Source organism: Schistocerca piceifrons, chromosome 8 (genome assembly GCF_021461385.2).
Source record: "Schistocerca piceifrons isolate TAMUIC-IGC-003096 chromosome 8, iqSchPice1.1, whole genome shotgun sequence".
Taxonomy (NCBI): Eukaryota; Metazoa; Arthropoda; class Insecta; order Orthoptera; family Acrididae; genus Schistocerca; species Schistocerca piceifrons.
In genome coordinates, this window is record NC_060145.1 from 163,940,023 (window position 1) to 163,964,707 (window position 24,685).

Consider the following 24,685-nt stretch of genomic DNA (forward strand, 5'->3'; position numbering starts at 1 on the left):
TGCCTCTATTTGTTTTTCTGAACCAAGTTTCAGAGTGTCCATTTGTGTTGAAATCGTATCTACTGTGTCCTTTAAGTTTTCCTGATGTTTTTGCAAGTTGCGTAACCGAATCAATAGATGCAACTGAGTCAATTTTAGCTTGCAAGGTGTCGTGATTTTCATGAACAATAGTTTGCAGTTCTTTTATGGGTGCTTCGTGATTCTGTAATGCATTTTCATGACGCGAGAAAATAGGTTGGAAATGCTCACAAATTTGTGTTTTTACGTCATTACAGACATTTTGACATTTCGATTCAATGTTATGTAACTCAGTAGTTAAATCTTCACGTGTTTGTTCAAGTGTGGTGTCTAACTTCCGAAGTTTTTGTTCCATTGTGTCTAATTGTTGCTGTGTTCGTCTCTGGTGTTGTTCCATTGTGTCAAACTTTTGAAGATTTTGTTCCATTGTGTCTAACTTTTGAAGATTTTGTCCCATTTGTTTCTGATTTTGTTCAAGCGTTGTGTCTAACTTTTGTAGCCTTTGTCCAATTTGTTGCATTAACTGTAATAACAGTGCACTGGTGTCTGAAACATGTTTCTCAGTGCTATTCGGCAGTGCATTTGAACCGGCAATATTCGCATTTTGAAAAGCAGAAAATGTGTCTTGATTTATTTGTGAAAACGGTGAGGACGCACACCTGAATCTACAGTATTTGCAAGATTGTGTCCTGTCATTTCGGAATCCTGAGGCGAGCTGTTGCCGACCGATCGATCGATAATACTTCCCTGTTCACTAATTGTTTCACTGCCTACACCATTATTTGCAGCCCACTCCATTTCCCTATGCACAATTACCAAATTACTACTTTGAACATTAGTTAATTCATTACTCGGTGGCGCTAACACACTGCTTTCGTCTTCACTGTCATTTCTCAGTTTACTTTGGAGCCTAGTATTACGTTTTTCACACGCCATTATTGTCACAATATTTCACATGACAACACAAAAAAACACAATTTGAAGAGCAAAAATAAGAGAACACATTAACATAGCACTGAAAATAATATCTAGTTAATTGCAAGCGCAGCTGCGAAATACTTGGTGCAAATTTACATGCGTGCCACACCTGTTTTACTGTACAACAATGAAAGACTGCAACTACAAAGGAGATTCTCTCTACAATTACGCGCTAGCAATAAACAAAATCTACACTAATTACACAAACTACAAGAAAAAATCAGAAGATTCCAGTGAGGTATCCTCAGCTATGGGTCGACATATGAAACGTCCCCTTAGAAAAATTATACATGACTGTGTTTAAACAGACACACAATATTTTTAGCGCAACGCAATCTGACTTTAAAAAATCCCTACAAAAGAATGGCTCTGACTAACATTAACCTATACCTTTCACAAATCACTTACCTCACCAAAAATCTTCGTTACTCGAACTACTGCAATACAGCGAGCGCCACTACTGCCAGCTAAATAAAAGATTCAAACTACTGAAGGCAGCAACTACTAATAGGCATAGTTAGCAAATGAAAGATTTTGATAGAGAACAAACAATGTATTTAACTTACTAGTGTTCAAAAGTCATAATATATATATAGCAGTTCATGACATCCAGTCTTACAAATTTCAAAACTCCGCCATCTCTCTCCCCACATCCACCACAGCTGGCGGCTCACCTCCAACTGCGCAACGCTACGCGCTGTTCACGTCCAGCTGCCAAACACTACAATGGCAGACAACAATGCAAACTAGCCACAGACTGCACACAGCACAGCCAGTGATTTTCATACAGAGCGCTACGTAACGTTGCCAATAAGAAAACATGAACAGCCTACTTACACAGGGAGCGAAAGGCTATTTACAATTTGTACAGAAACCAGATGGCAGTTATAAGAGTCGAGGGACTTGAAAGGGGAGCAGTGGTTGAGAAGGGAGTGAGAGAGGGTTGTAGCCTCTCCCCAATGCTATTCAATCTGTATATTGAGCAAGCAGTAAAGGAAACAAAAGAAAAGTTCGGAGTAGGCATTAAAATCCATGGAGAAGAAATAAAAACTTTGAGGTTCGCCGATGATATTGTAATTCTGTCAGAGACAGCGAAGGACTTGGAAGAGCAGTTCAACGGAATGGATAGTGTCTTGAAAGGAGGATATAAGATGAACATAAACAAAAGCAAAACGAGGATAATGGAATGTAGTCGAATTAAGTCGGGTGATGCTGAGGGAATTAGATTAGGAAATGAGACGCTTAAAGTAGTAAATGAGTTTCGCTATTTGGGGAGCAAAATAACTGATGATGGTCGAAGTAGGGAGGATATAAAATGTAGACTGGCAATGGCAAGGAAAGAATTTCTGAAGAAGAGAAATTTGTTAACATCAGGTATAGATTTAAGTGTGAGGAAGTCGTTTCTGAAAGTATTTGTATGGAGTGTAGCCGTGTATGGAAGTGAAAGACGGACGATAAATAGTTTGGATAAGAAGAGAATAGAAGCTTTCGAAATGTGGTGCCACAGAAGAATGCAAAAGATTAGATGGGTATATCACATAACTAATGAGGAGGTATTTAATAGAATTGGGGAGAAGAGGAGTTTGTGGCACAACTTGACTAGAAGAAGGGATCGGTTGGTAGGACATGTTCTGAGGCATCAAGGGGTCACCAATTTAGTACTGGAGGGTAGCGTGGAGGGTAAAAATCGTAGAGGGAGACCAAGAGATGAATACACTAAGCAGATTCAGAAGGATGTAGGCTGCAGTAGGTACTGGGAGATGAAGCAGCTTGCACAGGATAGAGTAGCATGGAGAGTTGTATCAAACCAGTCTCAGGACTGAAGACCACAACAACCACAACAACAGATTGGAATAGCAGAGGGGCCCGTAACACTTTCTTAGGGAACGTCAGATATCACTTCTTTTTGAATCGATGACTTTCCGTCAGTACGAACTGTGACCTTTATGACAGTATATCACAAATCCAGTTGCACTACTGAGACGATACTCCATAGAAGTCGCTTTTCAGGAATTGCGTCAATAGCTTTATGGAAATCTAGAAACATAGAATCAATTTGACATCCCCTTTAAATAGCACTCACTATTTAAGGTGAGCGAAGAGATATGTGTATTTTACAAGAAAGATATTTTCTGAATCCTTGCTGACTACTTGAAAATAAAATCGTTTTCTTGGAAGTGATTCACACTGCCCAAGCACAGTATATGTTCCACAATCCTAAGGCAAATCGACTTGATGTTGGTCAGTAATTCAGAGGATTATTCCTAAATAGGAATAAAGAAAATTCTTTCTTGAGTATTAGGATCCTGCGCAACTTTCCAGTCACTAGGTAAGTATCTTTCGTCGAGCAAGAGGTTATATGTGATTGCTAAGTACGGAGCTATTGTATCAGCATACTCTGAAAGGAATGTAATTGGTATACACTCCAGACCGGAGGACTTGTATTCTTTAAGTGATATTCTGTAAGCTGCATCACTGCACCAGGGATATCTACTCATGCTGGCAGCTGGTCTTAAGTCTAATTCTGGACTATTTACTTCTTCTTCTTTGGTGAAGGAATTTCGGAAAACCGTGTTTAGTAATTCCGCTTTATCTTCACTGTCATCGGTAACATTACCATTGCTATCTCGCAGAGAAGATACTGATGGTGTCTTGCCAGGGATGTACTTTACATACGACCAGAGTTTCGTTTTGGAAGCTATTACAAGCATCTCGCATATAACTCCGCGCATATAACTTCGAGCTTCAGTAAGATGTAGCCAATATTGGAGACTTGACGTTCTTTTAAAAGTGGCATTGTTTTCTGCTGCTTCCTCGTGTTATCACCTTTTTGTGTACCATGGAGTATCAGTGCCATCTCTCATTAATTTATTTGGTATATATATTTCGGTTGCCGTCGATACTACACACATAAAAAAAAAGTTTTGGATCACCCCGGTTTCCAGAACTCCTGAAGACAGACGTTGGCTGTGGATATTGTATCACAGACACAGTCCCTTTGACTGTTCAGAGATGTCAGTAAACCTGCCCAAAGATGTAAATAACCATGCATGAACAGCGCTTATTAGACAGGGGGGGGGGGGGTCCGTCAGCCGATCAGTTCCAGTCATTCCACCGGGAAGGAGGTACACGGCTCGTGTTGTCTGTAGTTCAACCATGCCTAGACGGTCATAGCGCGGTTCGATAGCGTTGGCATTGTTACTTTGTGCCAGGAAGGGCTCTCAAGAAGGACATGGAGGAGACACAGAGAGACAGGAACTATCGATGACACGCCTCGCTAGGCCGCCCAATTGCTACTACTGCTGTGGATGACCGCTACCTACGGATTATGGCTCGGAGGAATCCTGACAGCAACGCCATCATGGTGAATAATGCTTTTCGTGCAGCCACAAGACGTCGTGTTACGACTCAAACTGCGCACAAATAGGCTGCATGATGCGCAGCTTCACTACCGATGTCCATGGCGAGGTCCATCTTTGCAACCACGACACCATGCAGCGCGGTGCAGATGGGCCCAACAACAAGCCGAATGGCCCGCGAGGACTGGCATCACGTTCTCTTCACCGATGAGTGTCACACATGCCTTCAACAAGACTATCGCCGGAGACGTGTTTGGAGGCAACCCGGTCAGGCTGAACTCCTTAGATGCACTCTTCAGCGAGTGCAGCAAGGTGGAGGTTCCCTGGTGTTTTGGGGTGGCATTATGTGGGACCGACTTGCGCCGCTGGTGGTCATGGAAGGCGCGTTAGGGCTGTACCATACGTGAATACCATCCATCGACCGATAGAGCAACCATATCGGCAGCATACTGGCGAGGCATTCGTCTTCATGGACGACAATTCGCGCCCCCATCGCGCACATCTTGTGAATAACTTCCTTCAGGATAACAACATCGCTCGACTAGAGCGGCAGCATGTTCTCCAGACATGAACATTTTCGAACGTGACCGGGGTAGATTGGAAAGGACTGTTTATGGTCGACGTGACCCACCTACCACTCTGAGGGATCTACGCAGAATCGCCGTTGAGGAGTGGGACAATCTGGACCAACAGTGCCTTGATGAACTTAGAATATCACGACGAATACGGGCAGGCATCAATGCAAGAGGACGTGCTACTGGGTAGTAGAGGTACCGGTGTGTACAGCAATCTGGAGCACCACCTCTGAAGGTCTCATGGTGGTACAACATGCAATGTGTGGTTTTCATAAGCAGTAAAAAGGGCGGAAATGATGTTTATGTTGACCTCTATTCCAATTTTCTGTACGGGTTCCGGAACTCTCGGAACGGAGGTAATGCAAAACGTTTTTCTGATGTGTGTATTTCTTTGAATCTAACCCCATCCGGTCTGAGTTTACATAATCGTGCAATTGATCAGAACCCTAATGTCACCGTAAGACAATTAGCTGCAACAAGTAAAACTGACCACATGCCAGTCTGGAGAGTGTTACATGAGATTCTGCTGTATCCGTACCACGTGCAGGTGCTATGAGCAGCTGATTCTCCTGCACTGGTACACTTCTGTGAATGATTCATTCAACAATGTGTCAACCCTCATTTTAGTGCAAACGAGCTGGTTTCAGCCTGATCAGGATGTACATTTTCACAGTCAGCACGCATGGGCTGTCGAGAATCCACGCAATTGAGCAATCACGTCATCAACAAAGATTTTCTGTCAAAATTTGGACCGACATTGCGTGTGACTGTTAGGGCCTAACGTTCTTCCACTCAGGCTCAACGAAGAAATTTACTATATTTTCTTACTCCACCTGTTCTGCTATAACATGCGCCTTTAGAAGTGCGGCAAACACGCAGTTCATTCACGACGGATCTCCGCCTCATTTTACCGTCAATGTTCGTACGCTTCTAAATTGAAGATTGTGTGACAGATGTGTTGGTGGAATTTGACCAATTAATTCAATGGCTTCCACGCTCTCAGGACCAAAACCCACTAGATTTACTTGAGGGGCATTTGAAAGCTCTGGTGTACAGAACCCCAATGGACGATATACAGAGTTTTCGTGCGGTGTTGTGGAACGCCGTGAAATAATATACAATTCTCCAGAGATACATCAGCGCACCAGAGATTCAATGCGACAACGGGTTGATCTTTGTATCTTTGCTTACGGAAGGAATTTCGCACATTTCAACTAGCGACGTGTTTTTTAGTGTACTGATATGTTTTTTCCCTGGGTGTTTCCCATGATTAATGTGTTGAAGAGTTTTAGAAATGGTACTATAATGTGGAAATAAAGCGTACGTATAACATGATTTTTTCTTCTATGCTTCCTGAAAGTTTGGAAATACGTTAATGTTACATCTCGTAGATTGATTGCGCACTTGTTCCGAGTTGCTCAGCGAGTGAAGGGCTCCACTCGTGTGCAAGACGTCATCGGCATGTGTGAGAGGGGGTAGGGGAGTTAGTGGCCGTACACACCGACCACATCCAGCGTGGTCGGGTGGCGGCGATCATGATCGCCGCTGCTGGGAGAACCGTCCATCCGTCAGCTGGCGGAAACGAAAGCTGCCGCATATTGATTCGCCCATTTGTCTGGCGCGTTCTCCGCGGAGGGCCAGGGCTCCGCATCTGAAAGTCGAAGCGCAGATAGGGGATCGCACCGGCCCGGTTAATGGCGGCATCCATCGCCGCTGGCTGCGCCGACGCTCCACTTCTCACCTCTGCACCAAGTGCGCCATCCTCCGCGGAAGACGTCACTCAGTGGCGGAACCCACGGAAATACGGCAGAGTTGTACCGTTTTTATTGTTTATTCTACCCAATAACATCAGACTGCATATCTAACGCACAAACAGCGTGTAATGGTACTTGAATTACGTAACCATTACGGCACCTTACCTCAACCTCTCGATACCAGCAATATTCTGTAACCTCCCCCCTCACTTATCGACCTTAATGACAGTGAGAAATTAAACCGCGTGTACCTAATGGAAATTTGGGAAAAGCAATCGTCACCGAAGTTAATCTATCGGTAAAGAGGGAGGAAAGGGTTACATCTAAATGAAAGGAAAAATGCAAATGAAACTGGTGGAAATCAATTTTGAAAAGGGGTAAAGTTAATAAAGAAAGTAAATGTGCGGCCGTTACGTTAACAGTTAACTAGCGGTAATTAGATATTTGAGATTTGGGGGAAATCACGGTCGCCAGTCCTAAGGACAATTACTATAGTAACTGAAAAAGAAAGGTTATTACACATATAATTAGCACTAGAAGCGTGGCAACTGAAGGTTGACACGTGTAGTGTGAAAACTGAAAGTTTGTCAGAAGTAATAAATTTCGCTACACTCTGACTTAATTTAGCAAAAGAATTAATAAAACCGGAAAATCGAAAATTAATTTAGTGACTGAAGTTAATAGTGAGCTTTCTTTCTGAAGCACATCGAAATCCAGTAAAATACGGTTAGTCTTGGACTACCTCAACAATCATTTCAAAAGCAACTTGACTCTACGCAATTTAGAAACAAGATATTTAACTTTGAACTTGAATTAAATGATTCTGAACTATTAACAATAGTAAAATTTAGTACGTACCAAGCTGAGCTGCAGTCACAGGTAAGCTAAAATATGCTAACAAAACTCGCACTCTAAATTTGTGCTCGTGTAACCTAAATATTGTAGCCAGCTACTGAACTTTGAAATTAAAGCAGTGAAATCTAATTATATTATTTTAATGCTGGCGTTTGAATTTCAACGACACTCGGGTTCATTTCGGAAAAGGAAGGGACCCTGCTTGGCAATGCAATTGGGACAATGAGCAACAAAGGTTCATGCTAAGTTGCTGTAATTTTGCGAGGCAAATGGAACAATTTGAAAAGCTGAGGTCTGCCATACACTTCTGAAACTTTACGTGCTTTTAGTCTTCCTTGTTGGTTGATTGAAGGTTTGAAGCCGTCGATCGAGGAGGTGGCGACAGTCACTCATTGTCGGCCGTCGCTGCTGCAGAAGCTGGATGTTGGCGCGCCTTCTTCCCGACACGGTCACCAGGCGAAACGGGCTCTTGATGTGCGCCAGCTAATGCTTCCCGTCCGCGACACCATGTCAGAAACTATCATCGCGAGTCGAGCGCAATTACATGCTGCCAAACCCCGAAAGCGCGGCAACTCGCGGGAGCGTCACACAACACCTGCTCCACTCGCTACTCCCGCCAGACTCTCCCTGCTCTGCCCGCGCTCCACGCGGCAGGGTTAACACTCCCAAAGATCCTACACACTTTGATTCTTCACATGACCCATCGATGTAATCGTTCGATAGCAGTTTTCCCTAGGCAAGACCCAGCGTAAAATTACAAATAATATTTACGAAACAAACCAATTATACATCGACATAAGTGCATAAATATATATATACAAACAGTAAAACAATTACAATATATAAAGAGACAGAAATGTCATATCTTGAGGTAACAAAACAAGGAAAAAAAAATAATAGTACAATAGATGGAAATAGGAGTATATGCATTTCCGGCGTTACAATTCTACTGTGTTTCTGTAAAGTAGTTAACATATTTCTGAGACAACATTCAGATTTGATTTCATTGTTTGTAGAGGTACTTTGATACATCGATATGTTTACATTGCAATGAATTATTGCTATGTGTATTCTTTCTTTTGTCACTATCATCTTTGACGTACTTGTAACTCTGATTTTTGTGCGCGTAAGCGGTTATTGGAGAGTCAAGTCTTGGTCGTCATGTTCAAAAGACGCAAATTGTAGTCAGTTTATGAAATGAGGAAGATATTTTCAAGTATGTTTTATATTGTGAAGTAATGTTTTGTGAGTTACGTGATATTGCAAAAAAAAGTAATAAAAAAGAAGTGTAACTTAAATTCGGAGTGCTGATTACTATTTTACATCACCATTGTCCTAACTTGCAAAAGTTTAATCTTCAAGAATGGTTTGTGAAGCACATCTGTAAAACTTTTGAATATCGCAGAATAACACCTATGCCTCTTTGCATCCGAGGTTGGAACCATCTCTACCTAGATTTTCGACGATTGAGCCATGAGTTCACAACGAGACCAGCGTGGGAAACACGAAAAGATGAGTCCCAGGGTTTATCCATTATTTCATGAAATGACTTTATTAACTGTGCTCTAATGACACCTACCACATGATGTAACTTTGTTGTTGCCCGAAAATGCAATATTTAGCTGCGTGAGCAACACTACAATCATAATTAAATTTTACCTTTGTTGTGGTAGGGTTGTTAGAAGTGGGAGGACCAAAATATGTGAACACCAAAAGCACAGCACATTACCATGAACAATACGACACAGGAAAACCGTCGCCATTCAAAACATTCCCCAGCCGTCTCGGAATGGATAAACCTACGTTCTGTATGGTTTTATGGCTATCTTATACCATTCTTCCCGAAAAACAGTGGCAAGTTCAGGTAACGATGACGGAGGTGGATAGCGATTAAGCACCCTTCTCTTCAAAGCAGACGACAAAGACTCAGTAATACTGAGAGAACTGGCATTTGTGGCTGACTGTGGAAGTATTCTATCAACTTACGTAAATTGAAGGTGTAGAGCCGTGAGGGGTTGCCGAGCGGTATGAGGCGTCTTGTCACGGTCCGCGCGGCTTACCCCGTCGGAGGTTTGTGTCCTACCTTGGGCACTGGTGTGTGTGTCGTCCTTAGCGTAAGTTAGATTAAATAGTGCGTAAGCTTAGGGGCCTACGACCTCAGCAGTTTGGTTCCATAATTCCTTACCATAAATTAAAAAAAAAAAAATGAAAGTGGAGTGGGGAGAAAGGAAAGGAAAGAGCAAGAACTATTGATGTCAGCTGCATCGGGACTTCGTGCACAGTCAGAGACGAAAAGTCAAAATGTATACCAGACCAGGACTCGAACCTGGGATCTCCCACTTACCAGGCAGTTGCGTTAACCACTGCACCACCCGACGCAGGGGGCAGCGAAATTGCGCCGACTATCTCGGCACACTTCTCGGACGACTCACATTCCCACCTAGCACCTCTTATCTGCAGTCTACATCCATGTCCTCTATGCTCGCTACTTTGAGATTCCCGCAGGAGGTGTGCATCTGCACTTAAGGTGGTGGATACATTGATCATAGAGACGAATCAATTATATTCTTTCAGACCTGTTCAAAAGAACAGACACCATGCATTCATATATATGATTCTATTAACGCCTACATACATTTTGCGTAAAGACTGTGAAGAAAAGATAAGAGAGATCAGGTTTTGTACAACAGCATATAGACTGCTGTTTTTCCCTTATTCCATTTGCGACTGGTCCAGGAAAGGAAATGACTAGCAAAGGTGGAAGGTATCCTCTGCCATACACCACATGGTTACCTGCGGAGTATGTATGCAGATGGAGATGTAGCATTCAACACAATGAAGAGAGCTTGCAACAACTGTTAAATATGCTAAATTAGCATTTCAGCCCAACAGCAAGAAGTAAGTAGAAGTTACGCCATCTAGATTCTGTACAGAAGAAAACGTAGAATGTTGTGTGTGAGTGAGTTACTCGCGTTATACCTCGTGTACAAAGCATAAAGGTCTACCAATAAATGTCGGAATTCGACAGCAGCATGATCGAGGCCTATCAAGACGGAAATTTCTCATTCCGTGATATTGCCGATTCTGGTGGTCGGGATCTCATCATTGCCATACGAATAAGGAATCGATGGGTTCAAGAGAAACTTTCTCAGCACCATGCAGAATCTCATGGACCCATGCGACTAGCTTCCGAAAGGATGGACATATTCTTTGCTTGGCTACGCAGGACAACATACAGGCACTGAAGTATCTTGACCAGGAAGTGGATGTCTTGTAGCAAGACAAGTACCCATACGGACAATGCAACATCTGGACCACGACACACACACACACACACACACACACACACACACACACACACGCACACACACACACACACACACACACACATTATATATATACACTTGTCTTGCTACAAAGACATCCACTTCCTGACTCAAAGTACTTCAGTGCCTGTATGTAGTCCTGCATAGCTAAGGAAAGAATATGTCCATCCTCTCGGGAGCTAGTCGCATGGACATGGGTCCACGAGATTCTGCATGGTGTTGAGCATAATTTATTAATGTTCACCCTATGCCCGAATGAACCAAGGGCTATGAACAGCGTTTCTTAACCACAGTTCAGCAGAAGTTTCTGCATATGGGCCTCCGCAGCAGGTGCCTCGTTCATGCACCCATGCTGACCGGTGTTCATCAGTGACGAAGGCTGAAATCTGTGTGCCAATACAGCAACTAGACATGCACTGAAAGAACTGAAAGAAAACAGGTAGCCCTTTCAGATGAACTAAGTTTTACACTCCTTCGGACAGATGGCCGACGGTGTGTATGGCCCTGCAATAGTTGCTGAAAGGGTCCAGGATGAAAGAGGGAGTGTTCTTGTCTGTGGAACGTTTTCGTGGGATTCCATGGGTGATCCATTCATTCTGCAAGCCGCAAAGAATCAACGTAAGTATGAAATTATCCTTGCGGACCATGTCCACCCTTACAGGCAGTTTATTTTTTTCTTCGGAGGGATGGTATCTAGAGGCGTGTGTGGTTTGAAGAGCACCAGTATAAGTTTACCGTACTCCCCGGGCTACCAAAATCCTCGAGTTTAAAGCCAATCGAGATTCTATGGGACCACGTAGATCGGGCTGTTCACCCCATGGATACACAACTGAGAACCCTAGCTCAGCTGGCCATGCTACTATGTAAATACATGTGTGTGTGTGTGTGTGTGTGTGTTAATTAATAAAATCGACAAATGCAGCGACGGATTTTTGGATGGAAATGGAGGAAAAACGGGCCTATGAACATGTGTCCGGAAATGAACAGTGTGCGTGCAACGACAACAAATCACCCCGGAACACAGTACAGAGTTGCATCGCATCCACGTCTCAACAGATGTTCAGAGTGGCCTCCATGGGATCTAGTGCACAGTTTCACACGTCGCATTATGGTCTGCCGCACTCTTTCGCACGTTCTGAGAAGCTGTTGAAATGTCTGCACGTCAGGAACTGGTTCGGCATACACAGTGCTTTTCAGATGTCCCCAGATGTAAAAATTAATGGGTTTTAAGTCTGGTGATCTAGCAGGCTATGCTATAGGGCCGCTGCGTCCTATCCAACTTTCGGGGAAGATGTTGTTGAGGTGTCGGCGAACTGTAATGCGCAAGTGAGCTGATGCTCTATCATGCAGAAACCACGCAATCTGTCTTATTGCCAAGGTCACATTATCAAGCAGTCCAACAGTCCACGCACGTTCCTCTGTCGAAGAGCTGAGGAATAATAAACGGTCTAAGTATCTGATCGCCAAGAGTCCTTATCGACGCCTCAGCCATTCCCTGAGGACTGTCTGTAGCTCACAGAACACGATTATGCAGATTGACGATGCCAGTTCTGGTAAAGATTGGTTCTTCGGTTAAAAGAACCGCTGACAGAAATCCCATGATTGTGATGGTCTGGTGGAAAAACCATCGATAAATCATTCCCGTAGAGGAAAATCCGCTGTTGGTAATCCATGCACTCGTTGCAGGTGATGGGGATAGTAGTGGTTGTCATGCGGGATGCATATAAACATACTTTCGCTTACCATGTTAGCAGATTACTTGCCTGGAGCTTCTACTAGGATTTGTCTCGATATTTTACAGAACCCAGTTCTCCAAATCTGGTGTACGCACAGTCCACCATCTCCCTGCACGTTCGTCTGCCTGAAAGGACCCATGACCACACAAACGCCCAAAAAGGGCTTGAAATGTTGTTTGATACTCTTAGTGTCTGTGAGGATAATTGTTTTGATATAGCTGTGCAGTCTCTCGACCGTTCCATCCACTTGGCCGTACACAAACACCATATTTACTTATTTCCGACATGAATGCCAGACTACTCTGCTGCTTACTATATGCTACGTCAGTCACACAAACTGGAACACACATGGAACATACAGCACGTGGTCAGAGGAACTTTCATTCGTCGGCGCTATCTACAGTGGCAACGGTGCATTTCCAGACATATGTTCATAGAACTTTCTTTCCTCCATTTCCAGTCAGGAATCGGTATCAGTCCCTGCAGTTTGTCGGTTTCAGTAATATTCACGGTATATTATTATTATTTTCGATTATTCCCTTTCAAGAGAGTGATTGAACTTGAGTAGTCATGATTTCTTCTTCCCAAATTCTTTTCATACGTTCACTGTGTTCTCTCTTGCGTTCTTCCGAACATCTTTTTCCCGTTCTGTTCTCCGTGTGTTCTTGGTTAAAAGTGTGTTTCTTTATGATGTTTCTAAACTGTTCTCTATTGTTTATGTTGTCTTGTTTTATCCCCAGTTCTTTGATGTCTTGTTCTGTTTCAGTGATCCATTTTGTCTGTCTTGTTTTTGCTCTTGTTTACTATCTCAAAGATTTGCCTTGTGAGCCTGCTTTTATTCATCCTGCTGATATGTCCATAAAATTTCATCCTTCCCTTTCTAATGGTGTCTGTTATTGTTTCTATGTCTTTGTCAATCTATCTAGTTGACCTCTTCATCCAAATTCCTTCCCGAAACACTGGACAATATATTTTCCTCAGAATTTTTCTTTCCTGCTTTTCGATCTCTCTGATCTTCGTATGACCATGAATCACTGTAGTTTCTGCAGCATAAGTGCTTCTGGAGGACTACTGTGTTCGAATGCCTTAGTTTCGCAGCGACAGAAATAGATTTCTTATTATAGTAATTCCAAGTGAGTTGATACGCTTTTTGTAATCTGGAGAATCTGTATTTGTTGGCTATTGAGTTGGATTATCTCTCCGATATATGTGAAGTGGGCAACTTGTGCCACTTTCTCGTATTGGGTAGTAATGGGGAGATTATCTACAGGTTTGTTTTCCATCTTCTGTGTTTTCTCGTAGGAGATTTGCAGCCCAGTTTTCTGTGAGATTTCATGTAGTTTTTCCAATGCAAGTTTGGCTTCTTCTCTATTGTTCGTTAGAATGGCAAGATCGTCCCCGAAAGCCAGACACTTTACCCCGATTCTCTGCTCTTTTTTAATCCCAAGATGAATTCCTTTTATTTCCATTTCCCATGTCCTCACAATTTTTTCTAGAACCATGTTAAACATAAGGGGGGAATTCCATCTGCGTGGTATATATTCACCTAACGTTACCGCTGGATATATTTCGTAAACCACATCAAAAACTGACGAACCGATTCCACAGACCGAACGTGAGGAGAGGGGCTAGTGTAATTGTTTAATAGAAACCATATAAAAATGCACGGAAGTTTGTTTTTTAACACAAACCTACGTTTTTTTAAATGGAACCACGTTAGTTTTGTTAGCACATCTGAACATATAAACAAATACGTAATCAGTGCCGTTTGTTGCATTGTAAAATGCTAATTACATCCGGAGATATTGTAACCTAAAATTGACGCTTGAAACTTCCGACGTTCAGTTGCGTGTTGTAACAAACACGGGCCACGGTCGGCGAGCAGCATCTGCAGGGACATGTTTACGATGACGACCGTGTTTACGAGTGTGGCTGTAGTGCACTGTTGTGGTTTGGTCTAGCTGTCGCAGTGTCCGCATGTAGCGCTTGCTGCTATTGTTATTCTGCATTCGTCTCCGCACGCAGACCAACTGTAGTACACCGTGTTACCAGACGTCTGTGATAGTGTAGTGTTGTAGGAACTGTGACCATGGTGTATTCGAACTCTGAAAAGGCGAAGATGATACTCATCTATGGCGAGTGTCGACGAAATGCAGCTGAAGCCTGCAGGGCGTATGCAAAACGGTACCCGGACATAGAGCATCCAACGTGCCGCACATTGCAAAACATCTACCGCCAACTGTATGCAACAGGTATGGTCGTAGCACGCAAACAGGTCTGTAACAGGCCCGTCACAGGAGAAGCGGGTGCAGTTGGTGTGTTAGCTTCTGTTGCCATGAACCCACACATGAGTACACGGGACATTGCGAGAGCCGGTGGACTGAGTCGAAGTAGTGTCATGCGCATACTGCATCGTCACCGCTTTCACCCGTTTCATGTGTCGCTACATCAGCAATTACATGGTGATGACTTTAATCATCGAGTGCAATTCTGTCAATGGGCATTAACAGAGAATGCGTTGCAGTTCTACCTGTTTACCGATGAAGCGGGTTTCACAAACCACGGTGCAGTGAACCTACGGAACATCCATTACTGGTCCGTGGACAATCCTCGCTGGCTCAGACAGGTAGAGCGACAGTGGCCGTAGACTGTAAATGTATGGTGCGGAATCATTGGCCACCACCTCATTGGTCCTCACTTCGTTGCAGGGGCCCAAACAGCTACAACATACATCGCGTTTCTACAGAATGATCTGCCAACGTTGCTCGAAAATGTCCCACTGGAAACGCGTCGACGTATGTGGTATCAGCATGATGGTGCACCTGCATATTCCGCAATTAACACTAGGCTGACCCTTGACAGGATGTTCGACGGGCGTTTCATAGTACGTGGAGGACGCATAAATTGGCCAGCCCGTTCTCCTGATCTTACACCTCAGGACTTCTTTCTGTGGGGTACGTTAAAGGAGAATGTGTACCGTGATGTGTTTACAACCTCAGAGGATATGAAACAACGTACTGTGGCAGCCTGAGGCGACATTACACCAGATGTACTGCGGCGTGTACGACATTCATTACGCCAGAGATTGCAATTGTGTGCAGCAAATGATGGCCACCACATTGAACATCTATTGGCCTGACATGTCGGGACACACTCTATTCCACTCCGTAATTGAAAATGGAAACCACGTGTGTACGTATACCTCACCCCTCATGGTAATGTACATGTGCGTCAGTGAAAAAGACCAATAAAATGGTGTTAGCATGTGGACGTAATGTGCTGTTCCAGTCTCTTCTGTACCTAAGGTCCATCACCGTTCCCTTTGGATCCCTACGTAATTCGGTGCTCTCCGATACACACGATCGAACAGCGGAGGAGTGGTACTCAAGCGTCAACTTTAGGTTACAATATCTGCGATGTATTTAACATTTTACAATGCAACAAACGGCACTAATTACGTATTTGTTTATATGTTCAGATGTGCTAACAAAACTAACGGGGTTCCATTTTTAAAAAAACGTAGGTTTGTGTTAAACATACTTCCGTGCATTTTTTTATGGTTTATATTAACCAATTACACTAGCCCCTCTCCTCACGTTCGGTCTGTGGAATCGATTCGTCAGTATTTGATGTGGTTTACGAAACATATCCAGCGGTAATGTTAGGTGACTCACCCTGTATAAGACAACAAGTGCCTGGCGCAGTTGTTAGATCGGTTACTGCTGCTACAATGGCAGATTACCAAGATTTAAGTGAGTCTGATCGGTGACGGTGTTAGGTGACTCACGTGTATGTGTGTGTGTGTGAGAGAGAGAGAGCGAGAGAGAGAGAGAGAGAGAGAGAGTGTGTGTGTGTGTGTGTGTGTGTGTGTGTGTGTGTGTGTGTGTGTGCGCATAAATCAGTGGTACAGTAATTTAGTAGGTCTGGGAAGAAATTGTGTAATTAATTAGATTTACATAATGTTCTTGTAGTGGGTTGAATGCGCACAACTAGACTTCTCTTAACAATTAAATGCTTCGTCGAGATACGAAATACTCTATTATAGTGTAGTGACCTTCTGAAGTTTTGAGTGAAGTACAGTGGGGATACAGTCTGCGTAGATGAGGTTCATTTCATTTTTGCTCCTCGTAAAAATCCGCAAATGATAAATAGCGGAAACTGACGGAGATGGAAGAATAAGGTAGTAAAAGCAAAACGTTCCAGTAAACATATATCCGCAACGTAACCATGTTCGAGATAACTGCGTATGTATGGTTACGAGTCGGCGCCGACCATAGTATGTACTAGTATTCCTAAAGTGTAAACTTTTCAAGAAAGTTCCCTTGTAATTGGGCTCAAGTTCTCTCATGACGTAAATCAACAAGAAGTACAGTATTACCAAAACTCGTTACACGTTACAATTTACAGTGCTCTCTTAACTGTTAGGGGATGTTCCACGTGTCACCCTCGCCGGTGGATATAATTCTGCAGTTGTCTTTACAGTGAGTTATGAATTATTTCACACATCCTCGGATCCTCTAGACAATCTCTAGAACACTAAACAATTCGCTTGCTCCTGTTCTTCAACTGTATCAGTGGGGGTGCTGTACTTTTCACATTTGAGACGACCACAGACATAAGCAGACGGTTGAAGTCAGGTGATGGATGGATGGATGTTGGGATGTTTAAGGGGGACTAAACAGCGAAGGTCATCAGTCCCCCATTCCAAAAACAGGCGAGCCGAAAATTTGCGGAGCAGGTAAAAACCAAAGGGGGGGGGGAGACTCCCCCCCCAGGCACTAAAAGAACACAAATGCAGCAACAAACACTACAAACAAGAAGAGTACAGGCGAACACCAGACAGAAAGAAACAGAAGAAAAGAAGATGGCCGGAGACTGGTTGACTGACCACAAGAACAAAAAAAAAAGGGAAAGAGTCAACCATCCCACGACACACCAAAACAGCAACAAATATTGAGAGACGCGAGGACAAAAGACACAGAAAGGGAAAGGTGCAGGACCTCCCTAAATGGAACCATAAAGAGGACTACCACGGATAAAATTTACAACGTCATCAGCCATGGAGGCATCGTCACATAAAACCAAAGGCAAAGTGCCCGGGAGATTAAAAGACTGCTGGAGGGTGCGCAGTCGGGGACACTCCAGCAAAATGAGGGCGACCGTCAGCCGAAACCCACAACGACACAGGGGGGGATCCTCCTGACGCAAAAGATGACCGTGCGTCAGGTAGGTATGGCCTATGTGCAGCCGACACAGGATGACAGAGTCCCTGCGAGAAGCCCGCAGGGAGGAGCGCCACACATCGGTCGTCACCTTGACAGCCCGCAGTTTATTCGGGGATGTCATGCCACGCCACTCAGCAGTCCACATCCCAAGCACCTTACGGCGCAACACCAGCTGCTGATCGCGAGCCGTGAGGCCGATCTCCAAAGCTGGGGCGTCGATCGCCCCTTTGGCCAGCCTGTCAACACGTTCGTTCCCCGGGATGCCAACGTGACCTGGCGTCCAAACAAAGACCACCGAACGACCAGAATGGGTAATGGCGGAAACAGACTCCTGAATAGAGGACACCAGAGGAGAAGAGGTATAGCAGCGGTTGATGGCCCGGAGGCTGCTCAGGGAGTCACTGCAGATGACGATGGACGTACCTGAGCAGAAATGCATATGCTCAAGAGCGCGCAATATGGCCACCAGCTCTGCAGTAAAAATACTGCAGCCAGCCGGCAAGGAGCGCTGCTCAACATGGGCAGCGTGAGCAAAAGCGTAGGCAGTGCGACCATCAACCAGGGAACCATCAGTGTAGACAGTCTCACAGTCCGAAAATGAGGCGAGGAGCGCAAGTAAACGGCGACGGAGGGCCACAGGCGGAACCCAGTCCTTGGGTCCCTGTGCCAAGTCCAGATGGACGGACGGCTGGGGCAAACACCAGGGAGGCGTGGTGCACGGACCCGGAAGGGAGGCAGAAGAGGGAATGAGCCTAGTTCCGACAGCAGGGACTGGACGCGGACAGCTATGGGAAGCCCAGACCTAGGTCGCCTTTCGGGCAGATGGAGGACCATGGCAGGGAAAAGCAGGCGACGATTGGGATGGCCCGGCGAGCAACGCACGTGGACAGCATAGTCAGCGAGCAGTCGATGGCAGCGAATCCGCAGTGGGGGAACTCCGGCCTCCACCAGTAGACTATCCACGGGGCTCGTATGAAAAGCAAGTTGCAAGCCGAACCCCACAGTGGTGTATGGGGTCTAACAACGTCAACACTGAGGGTGATGCAGACCCATAGGCCAAGCTCCCATAATCAAGCCTGGACTGCACAAGGGCCCTGTATAATCGCAACAGCGTGCAGTGATCCGCACCCCAAGATGTGTGGCTCAGGCAGCGGAGGGCATTGAGGTGCTGCCAGCACTTTTGCTTCAGCTGAGTAATATGAGGAACCCATGTGAGCCGGGCATCAAAGACGAGTCCTAAGAAGCGGCAAATGTCCACCATTTCAAACAGGTGGCCGTCGAGGTAAAGTTCAGGATGAGGATGGACCGTCCGACGCCTGCAGAAGTGCACAACTCGAGCCTTGGCTGCAGAGAACTGAAAACCATGAGTCCTCATTTTAGACAACCCCGCCACTTCCCCAAACTTATCCTCCAGGTGTTCCACAAAAAAACAGAGGCTTCGTCGTAAGAAAGGAGTCACCATCAGTCCTGCTGCAGACAAGGTATTGTGGTACGTAAGACTCCCGCTTGGCACTAGATCTGTGTCCCTCCCATGGCTCAGCCAACGAGGGGAACGACTGAGGGTCATATTGCGCAGCATCAAAGTCTACTCTGCCTCGCTTAGAGATGCTGGTGGCCGTGCGACCACCAGCTTGGTGTGATTTATTGCGCTTCATTGCGCCACATCCACCCAGATGCCACCTACTCCAAACGAGGGCTCTCCCCAAGGGCGCCACCCAGCCAAAGCAACGGGTACCTGGATGATATTCCGTTGCCCGGAGTCGTCGTGCCCCAGACAAGATGGGCACATACTCCTTGGCATGCATGGGGAGGAAACAGCTCTGGCATCTGTAGTGCGATCCCTGCGTGGTCAGGGGGCTACCACGAAGAGGGTACATGACGACCCCACCGCAACGGACTGGCTACCGTGCTGGATTTTAGGTGTTGAAAGGGTCCGCAGTTGTCGTGGGTGCTAAGAAGGGGATTGCACACAAGACGAGAAGGAGGCAACCCAGAAGAGGTCGGGTGTAAATACCGCCACACGACAATAGGTAACATGCAAGATGATGGTGCATGATGGACCAATAGAAAAACACCACGTAAGGTGTCCTTCCCCAAATGGCACGCACTAACAACAGAAATGTGGAAAAAAGGAGGTCAAACCCGAGAGGGGACCATCACAGAAGGCCGAAACGTTTGAGACTCCTTTTAGTCGCCTCTTACGACAGGCAGGAATACCGCGGGCCTATTCTTACCCCCAAACCCGCAGGGGGGGAAGTCAGGTGATCTTCGAAGCCAATGTACAAGCTTTAGTCGACCTAGCCATCACGAGCCATATAGGCGCATCAGATTCTGGCTTTTTACTTTTGAGTCATCAGTCTTCTGACTGATTTGATGCCGCCCGCCACGAATTCCTCTCCTGTGCCAACCTTTTCATCTCAGAGTGGCACTTGCAACCTATTTCATCAATTATTTTCTGGGTGTGTTCCAACCTCTGTCTTCCTCTACAGCTTTTGCCATCTACAACTCCCTCCAATACCATGGAAATTACTACCTGATGTGTTAACAGATGTCATAGCATCCTGTCCTTATTCTTGTCAGTGTGGGTTTGGCGGAGAACCTCCTGATTCTTTACTTTATTAGGCCATCTAATTTTCAACATTCTTCTGTAGCACCACATCTCAAATGTTTCGATTCTCCTCCGTTCCGGTTCTCCCACAGTCCATGTTCCAATACCGCACAATGCTACACTAATCTGCCAGAACTTTATGACCATCGACCTGCTATCGATATAAACCTGTCCAGACGACAGCTGCATCTCCTGGCGAGGAATGACGCACAGTGCATGTAGTACCAGTGAGTGTGCTGTTCATGTATGGAATGAAGAAGGCACGCGATCTATATGAGTTAAACTGAGGGCAGATCGTGATGGCCTGGAGTCTAAGCACGAGCGTTCCGGGAACTGTACGACTTTTCGCGAAGTGCTGTGGTGTCTTCAACACGTGGCGAAACCACGGTGAAACAGCATCCAGAAGTCGTGGGGATGGGCGGCCATCCCTCATTACGGATGTCGGACGTCAAAAGCTTTCCAGACTGGTAAAACAGAATAGGCGGTGAACCGTGGCGAACTAACATCAGAACTTAATGCTGGGCAGAGTACAGGTGTGTCTGAACACACAATGCACCGAACACTCCCAACGATGGGCCTCCGCAGCTGACGACCCATGCATGTGCCAATGTTACCACCACAATACCGTCAACTATGACTGAAATGGGACGTGACCATCGGCACTGGACGTTAGCGTAGTGGCAGAGTGTTAGATAGTCTGAAAAATCTCCAAACCTTCTTCATCATGCCCATGGGAGGGCGCGAATCTGTCGTCTTATAGGGGAACAGCTTCTTGTCATCTGTACAGCGGGACGGAGACAATCTGGGGGAGGCTCCAGTGTGCTTTGAGGAACAGTCACGTGGGCATCGAGGGGTCTAGTGGAGTTCGTCCAAGGGACCATAATGGCCAAGAAATATCGTACACTGGCTGCAGACCACGTACAGCCATTCACGACGATCATGTTTCCCGCATTTTTCAAGTGGCATTTTTCAACAAGATAATACGCCATGTTACAAGGCCGGGAGTGTGACGGAGTGGTTCGAGAAACACAGTGGCGAGTTCCAGTTGATGTACTCACCCCCTCCCCAACTCACCAGATCTGAACCCCATCGAACACATCTGGGATGGGACTGAACGTGGTGTCAGAGCTCATCGCCCCCTCGCCGAAATTAGGTGAGTTGTGTGTGTGCAGATGTGGTGCCAACTCCCTCCAGCTACCTACCAAGGCCTCATTGCTTCCATTCCACGATGCGTCTTCGCTGTTATCCGTACGAAAAGTGGACATACCGTCTATTTGGTAGGTGGTCGTAATGTTGTGGATGATGAGTGTATGCTCCAGACATACGTTCTCAGAAATTTCTTCCTCAAATTAAGGACTATGTTTGACACTAGTAGACTGGTCTTGGCCAGGAGTGCCCCTTTCTCCAATGCTAGTCTGTTCCTCATGTCCTTGCTCCGTCCATCGTAGGTTATTTTGCTGCCTAGCGGGTTTCATCTACTTTGTGATTACCGATTCCGATATTAAGTTTCTCGCTGTTCTCATTCCTGCTACTTCTCATTACTTTAGTTTTTCTTCTATCTACTCTCAATTTCTATTCTGTACTCATTAGGCTGTTCGTTCCATTCAATAGCGCCTTTAATCCTCCTTCGCTTTCACTGAGCATAGTAATGTCATCGGCGAACCTTGTCTTTGATATCCTTTCACCTTGAATTGTAATACCACTCTTGGTGATTTCTTTTGTTTTCGTCATTGTTCCTTTGATGGGTACATTGAATAGTAGGACGGAAAGACTACATCCCTGCCTCACACCTTTTTTAATCCGAGCACTTCGTTCTTGGCCTTCCACTCTTATTCTTCCCTCTTGATTCTGGGTAGGTTTTGTATATTACCCGCCTTTCCCTATAGCTGACCTCTATTTTTCTCAGAACATCGAACATCCTGCTCCATTTTACATTGTCGAACGCTTTCTCCAGGCCGACAGGTCATATGATCGCATCTTGATTTTTCTTCAGTCTTGCTTCCATTATCAGCCGCAACGTAGCCGTATATCAGCAGCGAACGCCCCGTCACGAATGCTCCACATTGTGAAACGTTGCGCAAGAGGCATAGGTGAAATTTGAGCCCAGTTGATGTTTGTATTCCAAATACCTTTGTACTAACTAGAGCAATATTTCGTATTGAAGTCAACGGCGTCTTCGAGCCACACATTCGTAATTATCTCGCAAACGGGTCTTTTGCGGACTCCTATTTACTCTAACGTTGCTCTTTCTACTATCGTGTACTTGAACCCGTTAAAATACTTACTTCTTTCTGTGTCACTGGAAAGAGACGTCGACCATATTGAGTGTCTTGCCCTACATGCTAGAAATTTTCTAAATGTTTTCATACGTTTCTCTTCAGAAGTTTTGATGTACATACTTTTCTTTTCATACTTCAAGACTTTCTTATGTTTTGGGCCCTAATCAACATCAAAATCTTTGTGGTATCTTTTTAACAGGTAGTGCAGATTTGATGTTTCTCCACCTGTGGCCTAAGACCACTCACACTCTTTACATGGTGTTGTTACGATCCTCCATTCTTTCAAAAATATGCCTCACGTCCGATATGGCAAATCACAGAAATAATTATTTTCTGGTTAAAAAATGTAATAATATTTTCACACGAGCTGTTTTGCTAACAGAATCCTCACCCCTAGGCAAACTTCGACGTACCTGTTTCTCTGTATGTCACCTAAAGAGTACTGGAATACACAGTGACAATAACCGTCTGCTATCTTTCGTAGAATTATCGATACACACGTTTCCTCATGGCTACATCATAGAGCATCACCATCGACACCCAGTAATCGGTCAGATGTATCTTACGTTAGCAACATTTTTCACATATAGGTTACACTTCGTTAACGTTTTTCCAGTGTACCTCCTTCTAGTATATACTTTCCCTATAAATATATTTATTTTTCAGTTTCACCCTGACCGTTCCGGAATCATTCGGTATTTGACAGCAGAGATTCATTCCACTGATTAGTCAGCGCTCATGTAGTAAAACAATACTGACACTGGACATTTACACGCGTTTCATAACGTTAGTGTATGTTGAGACGCAGCTATTGGTCTTTACATAAATTTTTGATGAGATTAGATTAGATTAGATCAGATTTACTTTTCGTTCCAACTGATCCGCAGGAAGGAGCGCCCCCAGCATGTAGAATATGTCAGTGAAACATGAATATACAATAAATATTTACAGTGGAAAACAAATATGCTAATATACCTTTCACAGATCCCAAGTGAAATGATTGTCATGAATGTGGAATGAGTAAAAGAAAATATAAACATAATTTTATTTAAAAGGTGGTAAATACTAAATAGAAAAATTATTTTACAGCACTTATTTACAATGATCGCATTAATGCACTGAACTTTCACGAAGTCAGACTGTACTAATACATTATATTTTGATATTATCAATAACACACATCAGTTGGTTAGATTAAGAAATATGTCAGTGAAATAGAAAGAGTTGGTCCCAGCAAATCCTCTAGACTTCTCTTAAACTGAACTTCGTTGGTAGTTTAACCTTTTATGGCTGCTGGCAAGTTATCGAAAATGTGTCTCCTTGAATAATGGACACCATTTTGGACCAAAGTAAGTGACTGTAATTCTTTATGAAGATTATTCTTCTTTCTTGTATTGATTCCATGAACTGCGCTGTTGGTTTCAAAAAGAGAAATATTTTTTATCACGCATTTCATTAAGAAACGAATGTACTGGGAAGCAGTAGTTGATACACCTTGTTCCCTAAACAGGTGTCTGCAGGATGTTCTTGAGTTCACACCATAAACAATTCTTATTTCATGATTTTGGACCAGGATAATTTTATCTTGGGTTGGTGAGATACCCCAAAGGATAGTCCCATATGACATTATAGAATGATTGTAAACATATTATGCCAGCTTTTTCTTCTTCATATCCCCTGAGTTCGAAAACATTCACATTGCAAATAGAGATTTGTCTAGGTGCTTCAGCACTTCTGTGATGTGCTCTTCCCAGCTGAATTTATTACCAAGCTATAATTCGAAGAATTTAACACTGTCCACTTCTTCTATCTGTTTTTCATAATATTTTATGCAAATACAGATGGGAAACCTCTTCAGGTTCTGAATTGCGTGTATTGTGTCTTTATTTAAAGTTTAATGACAAAGAGGTGGCTAGGAATCATTTATTCCATGAAAATTTTGTATCTTTATAAGACTACCCTTGATCTGCTA